A 13,284-nucleotide genomic window follows, 5' to 3' on the forward strand; every position below is an offset into this window, starting at 1 on the left:
TTATTTAGCTTTTGAAAAAGAAAGAAGCATTTTTTCTACAAAAAAAAAAAATACTTTTAAGATTCCAATTAGCCCTTGTTTGGATGGTGGTTTTCCATGGTATGGTATGGTATGGTTACCAAGGAAACCATGTTTGTATTGATTATTTTTTAAAAGGCACGGTATGGTATGGCATGTTTTCATGGTTACCAAATCATGAAATCTCTCAATTTTTAGAACCATCAATTTGGTGGGATCCCATGGTTTTCTTTTTTTTTTTTTTCACATATGCCCTTATATAATATTCTTTAATCCCATTTTACCCTTCACCCTATATCACTTTTAAACATTTCTCTAAATTTTCACAATGAAAAATCACTAATTCACCATGTGAAATTCCACAAACAAACACAAAAAAAATACCCAAATTGAAACTCAAGAGATATCATAAACTATCCTTAAATTTTAAACATGAAAGCATACTCTAAATAATAAGGTAAAGAAAAAAAGAAGTACATTATATATGAGCATAATAATATAACATAACTATTTGTAACAGCAGTACATTATGATGAAGTAGAATATACCAACATGAAAGTGTCACGACCCGGAATAGGATCATGACCAGCACTAAGGAGTTTAGGACTCCAAAACCAGCCTCGTCAGAATTTTACAGAAAATCGGGCAGAGTTCCTCCTTGTTTTGGGGCCTAACAAGAAAATTTCCTGCCTCAAATTCAATAACAAAACAACCCGGCAGCACAACCACCACACAAACACCAACATAATTCACCATAGATCATCAACACTTCTCCAATACCACCAAATAACAATACAAAAATCATCTCCAAAGCTGAGAGAAAATCCAACATTCCACAAATATAAAATAACGAAAGACCCAAAACTCTAAAGACATGACTATGGAGCAAACTAAGAATTTTTCAAGAAACAGAATCATAACGAATAAATAAACTATAGCCCACGCGAATAATTGCGAGGCTCACCAGGAATATGCCACTCGGATCCTCTAGCCAACGCGATTCTCACCGTCACCTGCATTCTTTAAAAAAAATAATAGCGAGGAGTGAGCCGCTAGCTCAGTGAGTAGTAAACTTAACCACAACCGTTTTAATGGGGACAAGTCAGAAAATATCATGAAATAAATGTTCTTTCAGTATCAATAAGCAATATCATTATTTCATGTAAGCCAAGTAAACCAATAGTTCAGTAATAAAATTCAAAAACATCGTATCATGTCAAATATTACATATTTGGGAGGTTTTCAAGAATGAATCATGTAATCAGTATGACATTTTCTTTATTAAGAATAGTCCATAACAGTGGACCCCTCATAAAGGAGTCAAATCATATCATCAGTGTGGCCATTCTTCTTCATTAAGAATAACCCATAATAGTGGACCCCTCATGAAGGAGTCAAATCATATCAATATCAGTATGCTAGTTCTACCTTCCCACTAGCGAGGGATGTAACATTCATCAATAAATACATGGTGCACCAGATCTAACGATCCCGTCGTTAGCTACGGAATTCAATCAAGGTCTACTCCCATTCATAAATTCTTTGAAAACAAAAGGATATTCGTATGAAAACATCTTTCAGAATAGAATATAACTTTAAAATTCATATCGATAATAATACATGTAAACTTGAACAAGACATATATCAAAAATACTTATTCCTCATGTAAGTGAAGAATATTCAAATAGTAATATCATATCTCAAATAACCATATCAATATCATATTAAGTAAAAAAACTTGTTCCACGTGCAAATTTTCAACAGCATTCAATAACTCTTGTTTTCATCAAAACATGTAAAAATATGCAATTTAAGAAACATAAATTGTGGCAATATTACTACTCATAGTACTCTAGTCGAAATATCAAATTTGTCACCTTGAATGATTTGTACCACTTTCTTGGATCAAACCTTGAACCCAATAAGAACCCTTAAGAATTTATTTATTTTTTCGTTGCTACAGCTGTGCAGAAATTTGCACATTGGTTGTTGTTTTGTAGGATGTTGCTGCGGTGCAAATTGCACCATTAGAGGCAGCTTGCTGCCTATATGCAGCAAAAAGGGCAAAAGCCCTATGATATATATAGCAGTATATTTCCCATTCCATGTGAATAAAAGGCATAAGGCCTAATTAATTTCTATTCTAAACTGGGTTAGGCACTTGGCCGACTTTCCCTTTTTCCCTTTTCTTAGTGGATGACTTGGCCCACTTTTCTCTCTTTATATTATTACTGCCATTCCAATTTATAGTGGAAGATGGGCAAAAATTCTTTTTCCTTTTTCTTTTTCAATTATAATGTGGGGTATTACAGAAAGTAGCTACAAAAGAAAACTGAACGTTATCTACCAAGAGGCTAAACTTTTGACATTTCTCTAAGGTCCTTCCATCTTTCAATCAACAAGTATACTCCTTGAAAAACATATAATATCATTAAATTGTGTATAGCTGTTGTGAGAATTTTAGTTGACATTTTGAAAGTACTGTCAGAATTTAAAATAGAGTTAAAAAGTATGATAATTGTGAATTGATTACAACAGTAATAATTATGTTTCAATCTCAAGCAAGTTAAAGTGGCTGAAATGAATTTCTATTCCTTTGTATAAGTTCATTTCGTATTAGATTGATTGAGTGTGATTATAATATCTAGAGATAATGGCGAAAAACAAACCTAATTATAATTAAGTAAACAATAATTTAATTGTTATCTTTGAAGCTTAAAATCCCATTGAATTCTAATATCTATAATTTATATCCATCTATAATCTAATAAGATCTATCAAGATCTAGTTGATATCTATCATGATTTGAAGTATCTGTCTTTTAGTCAGAAACTAGGAGTATTTTACAATTGATACCGATCATGTTCAAATCACAATTTTTGATACTGAATCACGATATTATGGTATTTATGTGCATTTTAATTTTATTTTTTTGATATTTCGTATTGATAAAATTATTATCAAACTATCAAATATATATTGTAGTGGAATATATAGTTACATATACAATTAATATATATACTAGTTTAGAGTACATGTTTTGCATGTGTGTCTCACGTTAATTAATAAAAGAGAGAAGTACCGATTACCCCCCCTGAACTTGTCATGTTTTATTCATGGTACACCTGAACTTTGACTAGTCCTAAGTACCCTCCCCCCCCCCCACCCCCAAACTTGTTCTTTTAGTATGTGGCGTGCCCCTTTTACGCTGATGTGACAAAATGTTTGAGTTCAACCATAGAGGTATTTTTATGCCAAATTAGCATTTTTAATGATAAAAAAACAAAAATAAATCTATTTTCCTTTAATTTTTTTAAAAAATTCAATTATCTCTCTCCCTATTTATTATCCCTCTTCCTCCAATACTTCCAATCTAAAATAAAATTCATGCATTTATTAATTTTGTAAAACTCCAGTTTATTCATTAGTTTATGAAATAAAAATTTCATCCGTTTATTAATTTTGTAAAAATTTTATTTATTAATCTAAAAAAAAATCATCCGTTTATTAATTCAATCTAAAACTCCAGTTTCCATTCCTATGAAACTCCTTCAATTTTGTAATCTTAATTATATATATCATATGATTTATTATAACTAAAAAAATACACTAAATATGAAAGCAGATATTTTAAATAATATTAACAAAACAAATACTAAAGAAACTAAGTCACATACTTATAATAAATGTAGTTGTATTAGTTATCAGTTTTTAATCCCTAACGATTTGATTTTCAATCTAACTGATAAGAAAATACTCATAAAATAAAAAAGTAGTAACTAACATGAAAAGAAATCGAATCTTAGTTGCAACAAAAATCCTACTACAATAATTTAATATAATCTTATTGGGTTATCGGTTTATCCAATAACTTAATAAAAAATCAAAATCAAATCAATAACCCAATAATTTTTTTTTACAAAATCATTAAAAAATCGTTAACCCAATAATGATAAATCAATAATATTTTTATCGGTTTGATTTTTGTACACCCCTAACTTAAATTATAATTTCTTAATCCATTAATTATAATAAAAAAATGTATTTGTGCATGTGAGTCTCCTCAAAATCCTAATCGAAAACTACTATGAAACACTAATCGAAAAAAAATAATTTCATATAATGAAACACTAATTGGAAAAAAATAATTTCATATTTTTAAAACACAAAAATAATATAATTTTTAAATAATAGCTTACTTGATCGACGAAAATTATACCTTTCACTATTTTGGAGTAGAGAAAAATTGAAAAATATAATTTTTTTTAGAGAGAAATCGGATAATTAAGGGTAGAAATGGGTTATTTTTTAATATAGGATAAATATAAGAGAAGTGAATGGTATTATCCACGTGGACAACCACATCAACATTTTTATCCACGTGTCCGCGCGTGTATTATACGCAGTGAATAGTGGGCCGAAAAGGGTGGCGCGTCATACTAAAAGAACAAGTTCGGGGGGGGGGGGGGGATACTTAGGACTAGTAAAAGTTCAGGTGTACCATGAATAAAACGTGACAAGTTTAGGGGGGTAATTGATACTTCTCTCTTAATAAAACTATATAAGGAGAATAAATCAATTTTGTGCATATATTATTTTTCATTTTCTTTCATCTCCCATCAACAATTTAGAGATATGCTCTACATGATTTTATATTGTCTTTTTAAACATTTCTCTAAATTTTCACAATGAAAAATCACTAATTCACCATGTGAAATCCCACAAACACACACACAAAAAAAAATACCCAAATTGAAATTCAAGAGATATCACAAACTATCCTTATTTAAAACATGAAAGCATACTCTAAATAATAAGGTAAAGAAAAAATGAAGTACGTTATAGATGAGAATTATAATATAACATAACTATTTGTAACAACAATGCATTATGATGAAGTAGAATATACCAACATGAAAGTAGCTACAAAATAAAACTGAACGTTATCTACCAAGAGGCTAAACTTTTGACATTTCTCTAAGGTCCTTCGATCTTTCAATCAACAAGTATACTCATTCAAAAGCATATAATATCATTAAATTGTGTATAGTTGTTGTGTGAATTTTAGTTGACATTTCGAAAGTACTGTCAGAATTTAATATTGAGTTAAAAAGTATGATAATTGTGAATTGATTACAATAGTAATAATTACGTTTCAATCTCAAGCAAATTAAAGTGGGTGAAATGAATTTCTATTCCTTTGTTTAAGTTCATTTCGTATTAGATTGATTAAGTGTAACTATACTATCCAGAGATAATGGCGAAAAACAAACCTAATTATAATTAAGTAAACAAATAATTTAATTGTTATTTTTAAAGCTTAAAACCCCATTGAATTCTAATATCTATAATTTATATCTATTTATAATCTATATCTATATATATATCTGTTATGAAATATAAAGTAAGAACAACAAGAATAAATAAAGAGAGGAGACTTTTTCATTGAGGGATGAGAGACTATAATATTGAGAATACAATGAACAAAACCCCTCTATTTATAGGGGAAAATACTCCTAGTTTCTAACTAAAAGATAAATACTTCAAATCATGATAGATATCAACTAGATCTTGATAGATCTTATTAGATTTTGATAGACATTCACTATAATGTAAATACATTTATAACACTCTCCCTTGAATGTCTAATTAATAGATAATGTTCCTCGTTAAAACCTTACTAAAGAGTGCGCATCTCTAATAATACGCATTTTGGCTGCCTTATTAAAAACCTTACAAGAAAAACTCAGTGGGACAAAACCTTGAAAGGAAAAAGAGTACAACGCGTATTGGCTCCCCCTGATGAGAACATCAATGAACTTTTGCATCCCGATCTTGTGCACCATCTTCTTGAAAGTTGCAATTGGAGGAGGCTTGGTGAATAAATCAATCACATTATTACTTGAACGAATCTGTTGCACGTTAATATCACCATTATTTTGTAGATCATGTGTATAGAAAAACTTTGATAAAGTGTGCTTCATTCTATCTCATTTTACAAATCCTCCATTAAGATGTGCTATGTATATTGCTTTATCTCTGTATAAAATTGTGGGTACATTATCACATTTCAAACCACATTTTTCTCGAATGAGATGTATTATGGACCTCAATCATACACATTCTTGGCTTGCTTCATGAATAGTTATATCTCATCATGATTAAATGAAGTGGCTACAATAGAATGCTTTGTATATATCCAAGATATGACAGTTTCCCCTCTTATGAACACATAGCCTATTTGAGATAGAGATTTATGTGGGTTAATTAAATACCCAGAATCAGCATAATCAATAAGATCAAGACTGCAATCTTTAGAATAATATAAGATCATGTGTTTGATCCCATTTCGACGTCTTCTAGTAGGAGAAAAACTATACTTTGCTAACAAATTAATTAAAAAAGCTATATCAGGCCTTATAGTATTTGCAAGATATATTTTGTCAAGTGACAATATTCAGCATTTCATGTGTGACGTCTTCAAGTGTGTGGAATGTAAATCAAATAAGTTTTCACTTACCAAGATGCACCCTTTCATGTCACTTGATAAATGTTCCTATGTCAGCATGCTTAAATAAACATAGAATTTAGATGCTCGTAATATTTTACAATATTGCGCCAATATTGTATTAAAGATACTGATGATATATCATTTCGTATGGGTTCACAGTGTGACATAACATTTTGAGATCTCATCACGTTATTATTTTTAGGTACCTGAACCTTTCATAAGGTTTCATGAAGTGTTATGTCGTAGGCTCTTCAAGAGCACATTGCCTTCTTATTATGATTGTTTGATCCTTATCCTTTTCAAGGATTATTTTATTTGAAACCGATTGGTCTAACACGCTTCACGCATGCATAGACTTTGTCCTTCATGGACACAAAATAGGACCATTTGTAGCTTAAATATGAGATATTTTTGGCATTTGACTTGAATTATCTTTTGAATGAGGATCTGATGATAATTCCTAACATATTTCATAGATGCTTATAATCTCCCCCTTATGTTAGGAAAACTAGCATACATCCTCTAACTCTTTGAGGAATCCATCTTTGTACATCAAAATATATGTATTAATTGTATACCGCACATCAAAAAATTTTAGATGGAATATTTGGTTCATGATTTTAAACTAACTGAGAGGGAAGAAACAATCATAATATATTGTTCTAATGCATACAAGTGCTATTGTATACAACATATCATATTTCAGACCAACACATTAAACTTTGTTCTCATTAGCAATGATTTAGCTATTTATCAAAGGCATTCAATGCCAAACCATCATCATCAAGATGAATTGTCTTGATTCTTCAATATGAAGTTATGTTCTTAACTCAATTTTATTGAGCAAGCAACTTTATGAATGTCAATCTGCAGGTTGACAATGAATGTACATGTGATCATCTTACTGATGCATCTTTTCAACATATCACATGATAGGTGAACGAGCCCATATTCACCATTTATACTTTTCAAATTTTAAGGGATCAAATCCCAACATTAGTTGATCCAACCAACTTATCATGAGAACAAGCAACATTAAAAGCTCATGAAGAATTTTCGAATTCTTCAATATGCATTTAATACTTAATATGTACATCTTTAGGATGTCACAATCGTTCATGTCAATTTATAAACTTTTATACTAGTAAACTCCAAGTTTACCATGACATGTATTTTTCACTTTAGTGATTTACTATAGCATGAATAAATTTTAGATTCACTACTTTAGAAGTAGATTTCAAAATAACTCTTCCCAGTTATTCTGCCTCTTTCGGAGGTGAGTTGTGATACCATCACAATCAAGTACACATTTGTATTGATAAGCTTTACTAAATATCATCACACTCGCCTAGGGAATGAATCTATGCTTATGACAATTAAAATTCTCATTCCCATGAATAAAATATAATGGTGTCTTAAGCCTATCAAATTAATAGCTTATAACCTCTTTTATGTATTGCTACTTCAGAAGCAAATCGAGGCATACATATGATCTAGAAAATTTTTCTCTAACATATCTTATGATCATAATATGCGTGTGAAAATATCATCACTTTTGATGATCATTATCATATTGTCCCTCCACTCGTATATTCGTGCATTCAATCACTTGTCTTCTTTCAGATATATTATGCACCACTATCAGATACACTTCAAGAATGAAGTAAGTTGCCATATTTTAGACTTACATATATTGCTACCACATTCACTTCATGGAATGGAGCATATTCAATAGGACATATTTCATGACTTTTCATTAAAAACACATTATTTTGCCTTAGCCATCATAATATCATCAATATGGTGCATTGAGATTCAAAATCAATGTCTTACCCATATAAAAACATCTTAGGCATAAATCAATGGGACTTAAACCCAATATATTATCATCCCTTTTGATAATATTGTTCTTGAGAAATAAATTTAAAACATAAATACATGATTCCAAACCAATTATTTTCCTCAAATCCAACAATAATTATATCATTAGTAGCAAAAGACAACTAACATAAGGAATTACTAACCTTACCTTTAGATTTATAATCTCACCTTGTTTGGCAAAGTCTGGTGCTGATAACATGTTATGAAATATAAAGTAAGAACAACAAGAATAAATAGAGAGAGAAGACTTCTTTATTGAGGGATGAGAGATGATACGATTGAGAATACAATGAACAAAACTCCTCTATTTATAGGAAAAAATACTCCTAGTTTCTGACTAAAAGACAGATACTTCAAATCCTGATAGATATCAACTAGATCTTGATAGATCTTATTAGATCTTGATAGACATTCACTATAATGTAAATACATTTATAACAATATCTATAATCTTTAATCTATATCACCCTTAGAAAAGTGATTTGAACTTTTTGCTCTTTAGATAAACTGTCTTTTCACTATATTTTTAATTTATTGTTTAATTATCTTTTATTATATTAACTAGACTTCCTAATATGGGACTCTTGAAATATATGGTAGGAGAATTAATTAATATTTTCCTTTTTATTAAACTTCCTAAAATATATAGTAGGAAAATTAATTAATATTTTTCTTTCTACTGTTCAATTAGAAAAATACTCCTAAAATAGGACTCTATTCAGGAAACACTTCTATAAATATTGAGATGTACATTAAACTAGAGAATAAATCGGTTTGTCTATTGGGAGAATATACTTGATGCTCATCTAACTTGATTCGATTGCATGTGTAATTATACTTGATGCTCATCTAACTTGATTTTAACTTTTTGTCCTTCATGAAAAGACTCTTCTTTAAATAAAACTATCTTTTCACTATAATTTTTAATTTATTATTTAATTATTTTTAATTATAGTAACTAGACTTCATAAAATATATGACTTCTAAAATATATGGTAGGTGAATTAATTAATATTTTCCTTTCTATTAGACTTCCTAAAATATATAAGACTCCTAAAATATATGGTAAGAGAATTAATTAATATTTTTTTCTCCAATTCAATTAGAAAAGTACTCCTAAAAATAGGACTCTATTAAGGAAATACTTCTATAAATATTGAGATGTATGCTAAACTAGAGAACAAATCGGCTTGTCTATTGGGAGAATATGATTGTTGCTCATCTAACCTGATTCGATTGCATGTCTAGATTTGTGGGTGCTTCATTTTCTAATCCCCAACTTTTGCACTGTTTTTGTCAGCATAATAGAATTTAACATGTGCATATATATATCTTTTTTGTTTTCATTCAAAAATATTCTTTAGGGTCAAAATTTTCGCTCAGACAAGAATTAATTGGATCAAAATCAAAGCTTTGTGATCACTATTAAATTATTTTTATATAGTTTACAGGTCGTAGATGAATGTCGGTTGGCTTTGAAGAATTTATTGTGTAAAGGTTAGGTTTAATTGTATTGTTTTGATATTTGTATTATCTTATTATTTTATTTTAATTTACAGATGCTAGATGGATGTGAATCGGCTTTGAAAATTTTTTTAGGTAAAGGTCAGGTTTAATTGTATTATCGTAATATCTCTATTAGTTTGTTATTTTGTGGTAGTTTACAGTTCGTAAATGAATCTCGGTCGGCTTTGAGAAATTTTTGTGTGTAAAATTTAAGTTTAATTGTGTTGTTTTGATATTAATTTTATCGTATTATTTTATTGCAGTTTACAGGTGATAGATAAATGTTGATCGGCTTTGAGAATTTTTTTAATGTAAAGGTTAGGTTTAGTTGTGTTATTTTGATATCTCTATTATTGTATTATTTTGTTATTATTTACAGGTGGTAGATGAGTGTTGGACGACTTTGAGAAAATTTTTATTTGTAAAAATTAGGATTAATTGTATTATTTTCATGTCTCTATCATTGTATTATTTTGTTGCAATTTACAGATGGTAGTGAATGCCGATCGACTTTTAAAAATATTTTTGGAAAATGTTAGGTGTAGTAAATAAATTTTCCATCTTTACATACTCAAAAATATTAAATTTAATTATTATATTTATTTTATTATTTAAATAAATATCCTATTTGGTGTAATGTTTGAACTCATTAAAGTGAGGTACACACGCAAGGCGCATACACCTAAATTAGTGTTCTATATATATTGGTGTGGGTCTCTCAGTAGGTATTTGACCATGAAAATTAAAAATTTTGTAGTTGGAGTTTGAGTTGAATTTTGGAGTTAAAATTGAAGTTGGAGTAGTATTTGCCATGAATATAATTAGAGTTGTTTTTGAATTTTTGTGAGAGAAGGAAGATGAAAAAACGTGAAAATAATTTTTTTTTTTGTTTTTCACTTTTTCAAATACAACTCCAAGTTGTATTTGAAATTCTCATGGCCAAACATCAACTTAAATTGTATTTGACATAAAGTAAAAAAAAAAAGAAATGTAAAAAATCTCATCGCCAAACGGGCAATAAGTATCATTGGACTCTAATTTTCTGTATGTACTTTAGTTTTTTTTCTTCTTTTGTTTCTTTTATATTTTCATATTTTTATTTCTTTCATAATAAACACAAAATTGACTCTGATCACATGCATATTGTTTACGGGATTCAATCCAATGAATTTATCAAAAAATTAATAAATAACACCTGAAAAAGAATATCTCAATTTTCATTATCTACACTAATTCAATGTGGTGGATTATACTAATTAAGTTGTTCCTAATCTTTGGATTGCGTCTTTTAAATGGTATAAAACATTAAAAGCATCGTCATATTTCTACTAATATCTTTCAGTCTTGTTACAGCAATGGGGTATTCAAGTATCTATGTCCTGTGTACTTTGCAACACTGATGACGAAGAGAATCTTAATCCATCTCCTATTTTGATGCTCTTATTCCCAACATATGTGGCGAAAGCTGCTCACCTGGATGGGGATTAGTAGACAAATAGACTCATGGGAAGAGGAGATCCAGTGGATGACTACAATGACAAAAGGCAGGGGCGCAAAAAAGGAGATTCTTGGATTCTTGTTCGCAGCTACTAGTTATCATATTTGAATTGAACAAAACTGTAGGAGATTCCAACAAAAGTCACGAGAAAAAGAGGATAGACTAAAAGAGATTGTCCTGCAACTGCATATTGTAGGACAGAAATTTTACAAATGGAGGCCAGTACTTGATGTTTTAAATAGCTATCTTTGACTATAGCGTAAGAGACGGACTATGTTGACAGTCTAAGGACCTGGCTAGTAGTGCAGAATTGATTAGATTTATTTTTTTGAGATCCTGCTCTATAGTCCAAACAAGGAGGTGGATGTAAAAGTTTACTTTGGTTGAATATAATCTTTCAGTTTGACCAAAAAACAAGCTAATTTCTGGGTTTCAATTAGCCTCCACGAAAAGAATACAACTACCTTGCTATAACAGCTCTCTGTGAGATCAATATCTGAAGATGTGCATTATTATCATATTAAAATATTGATATGAGAAAAAATTTAATTTTTAGCTTTGTAGGTAGCGTTTGAATATCTAAGTTTTAATTATAAATATATAATTAATCTAATGTAATTTAGCTTGAAAAATTAATTAATTGGCTCATAATAACTATTTTGAATTGGAGAAGTAAATTCGTGAGCCTGGGCAAGCTAAAAGTCACCTTGGCGAATTGAGTAGGGCCTCTAGGGGAACAAACCAGAAAGTGAAGAAGTTGTTCTCCCAAATTCAGGGTCTGAATGACAAAAATAAAAAATGAATTAAAATGAGGAGTCACATTATTTCGATAACCAATGGTCCAAACCTAGTAGCAAACAATTAGTGTACATTGCTCAATATATCAATCAATTTCACTATATATATAAAAGAGATCAATAGTCAATCCTATGTGGCATGTTTTAGAAGCCTCTAATTCTATTTTTTTTTTTTCTTTTTTTTTTCTCCTCCATCCTATTAGTTTAGCTTATATTAGATATTAAATAGTTTAATTATTTTTATTAAACTACACATTAACACATATTAATGATTATATGCTCTTCAACTTCTACCATAAAAATTGATGGTCTTCCTTTTTACAAAGACAATAACGAAGTATAGAAATGCCACATTAAATGATATGCTTTTAATTGTAATAAACTAAAATCATTAAATATGGCTAGAGTTATGGAGATAAAGAAAAAATGAGTTACGAGATTAATGTAATATGTAAGTCTATATAGTTATTTGGTCATCACCTACTGCATCCATGAAAATCATCAACATCCAACAAAGAAGATTTCTTTAGGAAAAGAGAGAATAAAGCATAAAGATTCTTCAACGTGCTAATTCACAGTGAGTTCACAAAATGATTATCACATTTATAAAGCACTATTTGTGGTTTTGTAATGTTTTCAATATCTTTTTATCTATATAATTATCTTATTTTCACATTATCTTGGTGCTTGTTTTCATAGTATGTTATTTTCTGTTGTTATGTTTCCTCCTTGGTTTGTTGTTGTTTCAGGTTTATGTACTGCATAAAAAGATAAGCCTTTTTTTTACATTATTGATAAATTAGATTAAATCTTAGCAAAGGCATAAGCCATAAAAAAATATTATTTTTTTGCATTTTGAATTTTCAAGCATCTCTATGCAGTAATAATTCATATGATAGAGTTGATATTTGACTAGATTCTACAATGATTTGGGATCTCTACCTCCACAGAGTAGTGTCAAGGTAGGCACACTTTACCCTCCCAGACCCCACTTCTGAAATTTCAATGGGTATGTTATTATATCTTTTTGTTTGAGTTTTTGTTGGTAGCTATGCAAATGATTAGGGATATCT

The 13,284-nt window shown here is 29.4% G+C and overlaps 1 long non-coding RNA gene across 1 annotated transcript; it reads right to left on the reverse strand.

Annotated features, from left to right (window-relative positions):
• Positions 1–476: 476 nt before the first annotated feature.
• On the reverse strand, positions 477–2,171 carry LOC107848651. The gene is made up of 2 exons (XR_001668138.2): positions 1,896–2,171; positions 477–1,038 (listed from the first exon to the last, which is right to left on the reverse strand). It is a non-coding gene; the product is annotated as an uncharacterized LOC107848651 (long non-coding RNA).
• Between the last annotated feature and the right edge of the window lie 11,113 nt (positions 2,172–13,284).

The sequence above is a fragment of the Capsicum annuum genome, chromosome 11, assembly GCF_002878395.1.
Source record: "Capsicum annuum cultivar UCD-10X-F1 chromosome 11, UCD10Xv1.1, whole genome shotgun sequence".
Taxonomy (NCBI): Eukaryota; Viridiplantae; Streptophyta; class Magnoliopsida; order Solanales; family Solanaceae; genus Capsicum; species Capsicum annuum.